Consider the following 5465-nt stretch of genomic DNA (forward strand, 5'->3'; position numbering starts at 1 on the left):
CGGAGAAAGTCATTTTTGCTTATAAATTGTTCCCGAAGATAGAATTGTCACTAAACAGACCCTAATAAGTGCTCAAAAAGGCTCATACTCCCATAGTCATTTTATATGTTTCTATGAGATTGTTGGGAATACACAATAGAAGTTTGATGTATTAACTACTCCACACCACACCAATAGAAGTTCTTAATCTATTTCAATACAAGCCCATCAATATATCTAGTTGGAACTACTTTGAATCAAAAGCTTAAATTATTGAGTTATGCGCCAACTAAGATATGTTAACTACTCCACACCACACCAATTATCCAAGTTGAACAACCTACACTAGATATTGTTTGGCTAGATTGTTCATGGCCTTACGATTCCTTCTTGGGAAGAGCATCTCCGTCTCTTATAAGGACTTTCTTTTCGTCTCAGGAAACAAGAAATGGGAGAATCCAAAAGCCAATAAGGATATATAAATATATATATGTATATGAAGAAGCTCTCACCGATGGTTATAGGAGAGGAAGCTCATCGACTTGACCACATTCATAAGCCGGTTCACCGTGATGCTGATGCTCGCCCCGTGATTCCTCATCTTCAACAAAAATATTTCTAAGCTATATACCCACGCGACCGGGACAATCCCGATCGAGGAGAATGCCGGGTATTTGTACGTAGCCCCGATGCTCAAGAGGAGAGCCCACAAGAATTTCCATTGTATGATCCATCATTGTCAAGAAAAATCCTAATTCGGTTAGGGCGATGATGATCCCTCTTGAGCTCACTAGGAGAAATCTCCTCTTACCAACTTTGTCGAGGAAAATTGTGGTTATTATTATGAATGTGGTATTTGTCGGTCCAACCACAACTGTGACAAGCAAGAGCCTTTTCTTGCTAGCCCCTTCGACTTTCTTGAAAATTCGTGGATTGTAGAGGATGATTGCTTTGATCCTCGTCGCATGCTCGAAAATTGAATTTCGACCACAACCAACATGATCCATCGCACTAAGGGTGAGAGCCTTAGCAAAAGCACTTTCCAAACACCTTTGGCTCAGGTCTTCCTTGGAAGCTTGACAACACCCTTCTTGCAATTCTCGTCGATCCCAACTACCATTGCTATGTCTTGGAATCGAGTTTTCACTTCTTCCTCTAAATTATGAATTAGGGGCAAGACCTTTTTTCGCCTCGGGAAGCCAACCTTGCAATACCAACCACCCCGGCGATTCAAACATTTTAAGGATCCCGAATGCCAGAGCGACAGACGGGATAACCGCGACACCTAGCATCATTCTCTACCCTAGCTTTAGGGTTAATTTCACAAAGAAGTAAATTGATACATAGCCGAGCAAGATCCCTAGGGTTATGCATAAATGCGATAAAGAGGTTAAGAATTCTCGGTGCGTAGCAAAGGAGATTTCTACGCAGTACACAGGCGTGATCATTAAGGCGAAGCCAACCCCGATGCCGGTGGCTTACCGCCCCATCATCAAAATCGCGTAGGAAGGTCCATAGCCCAAGAAGTAGGAATGAACTGAGTAGGAAGATTGCAAAGGCGAGAATGATAGTGCAACAATGGCGAATGTAGTCTGACATTCTATCGACGATGAGAAAGCTCATGAGAGCAAAAATGTTGAGGATTCCATCGAGGATTTCGACCTAGTGTTTTGAGCGAGGCCATGATCTCCATAAAAAAGATCCTGAAGAGAGAGAGAGAGAGAGAGAGAGAACTTCGAAATTCACACCGAATCCTCAACATTGTGCCCTCGTGGGCTCTCTCATTGCCAGAAGAATGTTAGACCACATTAGCCATAGTTACACCATCGTTCTCACCTCCACCATCTTCTTAATCAGTTCGGTCCTAATGGGGTATGGGCTGTCCTACGTGATTTTTATGATGGGTGGTGAATCGCCAGCATCGGGGTCGATTTGCCCTAATGATCCCGCCCGTAAATTTTGCAAAAATCTCCTCTACCACACACCGAGGACTCTTAACCTCTTTGTAGGAGCTATACATAAGTCTAGGGATCTTGGTCGTCTATGCATCGAGTTACTTCTTTTCGAAATTGACCCTAAAGCTAAGGTGGAGAATGACCGTAGGTGTCGCAGTGATCTTTTCCATTGCTTGGGTATTCGGGGTCCTTAAGATGCTTAAATAATTGAGGTGGTTGGTATTGCAAGGCCAAGTCGCCGAGGCGAAAAAGATCTTGCTCCTAAATTGTAATTCAAAGCATGAAGTGGAAACCTAATTCCAAGACAAACAAATAGCAGTTGGGATCGACAAGAATGGCAGGGAGGATGTTGTCGAGCTTCTAAGGAAGACTCGTGGAGGAGGCGTGTGGAAAGAGCTCTAGCTAAGGCCCTCGCCCTTGTCGCGGTGGCTCTTGTTGGCTACAATCGAGATTTAATTCATCAACCATGCAACGGGGACCAAAGTAGTCACCCTCTACAACCCACGGATTTCCAAGAAAGTCAGAATGACCAGCAAAAAAGGCTCTTGCTTGCCACAGTTGGGATTGGCCTCATAACGATCACATTGATACTAATAGCCACAATTTTGGTCAACAAAGTTCATCGAGGAGATTGCTCCTAATGAGCTCAGGACAGATCACCATTGCCTTAACATGATTAGGGTTTGCTTAATGTCTTGCGTGGTTAAGAGTGCGCATGAGAACACTTTTGGAACAGAATTTCTGCTTTAAAAGTGCTTCTAGATTAGAAATCCATTTACTTACGCTATTTTTTTTATTTCTTGAGATTTTTTTTTTTTTTTTGCTTCAAAAGTAATTTTGGAGCCACTTGAAGAAGTAAAAAAAAAGAGATTACTTTCTCCATAAGTAGAAGTAGAAAAATCAACTTCTGACTAGAAGTTGATTTCTAGAGCATAAGTGTTGCCATGCACGCCCTCGGCTTTCACATAACAAGAAGAAAATTTTTTTTTTTCCCACCAAAATACAAAACAGCGACAATACTAAATAATTACAAAATAATCATGTATAATACTATGTATGATCTAATTTCCCAAGCAGGCATCATTTTTGTTCCAAATTTGTAGATGTTGCCAAAATAATTATTTAACATCGTTATTGATTACAAGGCCATTTTCTCGTTTGTGGTATTGGATATGTGTGTGAGAGACGATGAATGCAAATAAAATGTCAACTCCTAATACAACATAGAAATTCAATCTAAATATGTCCAAATGTGGCAACGACATAGAAAATTCTGATTCAATATGATAAGAAAAAGAACATGACGCTGAAATGGCATGGCAAGAATGCACACATAATGGGAGAATGACATTGACAAATTTGAAATTCAATGAAAAGATGACAGACATGGCAAATACCAAATTCAAATAGGTATGGCAATGAAATGATGAGTTTCAAATTTAGGTGCAACAAGTAAACAACATGTAGCATCAGAATTCAAAACATGAGAAAATGACATCACATGTGAACATTAGAATTCACCTGGATGGGTCACATCACATCCATCTTCGAAGTTGTAAGTATCGAGCTTCCACAAGTTCATGGCGATTATGTTCTCATAGTTATACATCACATAAAAAGAAAAGAGACTAAAAATCCTAAATTGGCCCCAATTGTTAGACAAGGTAAACACGACAAAGATTGGCACCAACAAACACAAGTAGAAAGGTGTTCCAAGACATGACACCCTATCTTCCAAGCTAAAAAATTTCTCCGAAAATGCATCCGTCTTCCGTGTGATGTTGTATTAATATCAAATCATACATAGAAAGCAGTGAATTATCTACTAGCATTGCATAACTATTGGAACATCACGTGTGGTTTGGGAACTCACCAACCATCCTTTCCAGATAGAGCGAAAATATTTACCAGCAAAGCAGACTCATAATCAAACCTGGAGCTTAACTTTCTTTTGGAGCTCAACGCTCACCAAATGAGGCTGCGCCATTGGATCTGAGCCCTCCCAAGAAAACCACCATTAAAACAAACCTGACGACCAAGTCTCGAAATCCTTCCTGACACAGAGAACTTAGAGAGAGTACTGCCAATTAGTATCGAGGTTGTTGCCGCAAAGCGAAGGGAGGAGAACGAGGCATCGGCAGTTGGAGGGAGCACGCAAGAGAGAAGAGCCTGAATTGTTCTCGAACGCACACATGAAGGAATTGGCTCTGGCATGGTATTTTTAGATCAGAAGTAAGCTCTCAACATCACTGATTCTTTACTATGATGTAATGTCAAGCGAGTAGTAAGAAGCACACGGTTAGAGAGAGAGAACCTCTGGACTTATTCAGCTTGATTTTCGCTGATTTAACAGAACCTATTAAGGTAAGATAAGCTTTGATTTGAATGAGTAAAGGCTGTTGGAGGAGCCACGGAAGACGCCATTTTTGCGGAACTGAATTCGACTTATTTGCATGAGTGTGGCTGAAGTTGAGGAGGGGCTGTTAATTTGTTCATCATATATTCCTTTTTTGATTTATCTACTTTCTCTTTATTTGTTGCTTTTTCGTTTCATGGCCATGTCTCGATCACAAAACAGATGAACATATCACAATAAAACTCAAGTGGACTCCAACCGATGATCACAACATGCTCATATCTCACATACATGTATTACCTGGCCAGTATCAACTACAACACTTCACTGATGTCCATCCAATCTGTTCATCGTAGTCATTCCTTTCTCGGACATGCGGCTAATCCCGTGATAAAAGTATGTATACAAGCCCGGTCCTTGCTCCAAATTGTAGTCTTGAAAAAGGACTTTTATAGATGAACACATAAAATAGAGTAAAAACTAAAAGATAGAGTTATCCTTTACATAGATGAAACAGCTGCTAGAAATATGATCAATAGGGACAAACAATGGAAAAAGGAACAAAAATATTCCTGCTATAACTTTAACTGCCATAACTTGGAAGAATATACATGATATCATCCTAGTTGAAAAATATACATGCCACACTCTTTGCCAGAATCGGCGGCATCCGATCCCCGTTCCTGATTGGGAGTCTAACTCGTCGGAGGCCGGCGGTTCTTGGGTGGCTCTATGATTTTCAAAATTTGTGCAGGAAGTCATCCAAATCATCATTGAACGACGGCGGGCTCCCTGGGTCGGAGATGCGATGGCAAGTCTAGCTGCGTCCGGCGTCTGTTGGTGACGACATTTCAGGGTTTCGCTCATTTCAGGGAAACTAGTCTGATGGTTGTGTTGTTTTTCTGAAATGAGCACCGCCAGTATGCTGAACAACAACTAAAGACTTCGGTCTTGGTGGAGAACCAGAAAAGACGTGTGGTGCATGGAAGACTCGATGGGCATTCTTGAAGCGACAATGGCTCTGATACCAAGTTGAAGATTGTGATGACAGAAAAATGTTATATTCGGCACATATCAAGACAAGAGTGCACGAGTCTATTTATTCCAGTTCTTGGGTGTTGCTAGCCAACAAGGCTTTGTTTAATGACGTTGAACTGGAAGTTTAACAAATCCTT

General features: G+C 41.1%; 1 pseudogene; it reads right to left on the minus strand.

Moving 5' to 3' along the window:
• Positions 1-209: 209 nt before the first annotated feature.
• Positions 210-1824, minus strand: LOC125315338 (annotated as a pseudogene).
• Positions 1825-5465: the final 3641 nt, after the last annotated feature.

The sequence above is a fragment of the Rhodamnia argentea genome, chromosome 5, assembly GCF_020921035.1.
Source record: "Rhodamnia argentea isolate NSW1041297 chromosome 5, ASM2092103v1, whole genome shotgun sequence".
Classification (NCBI taxonomy): domain Eukaryota; kingdom Viridiplantae; phylum Streptophyta; class Magnoliopsida; order Myrtales; family Myrtaceae; genus Rhodamnia; species Rhodamnia argentea.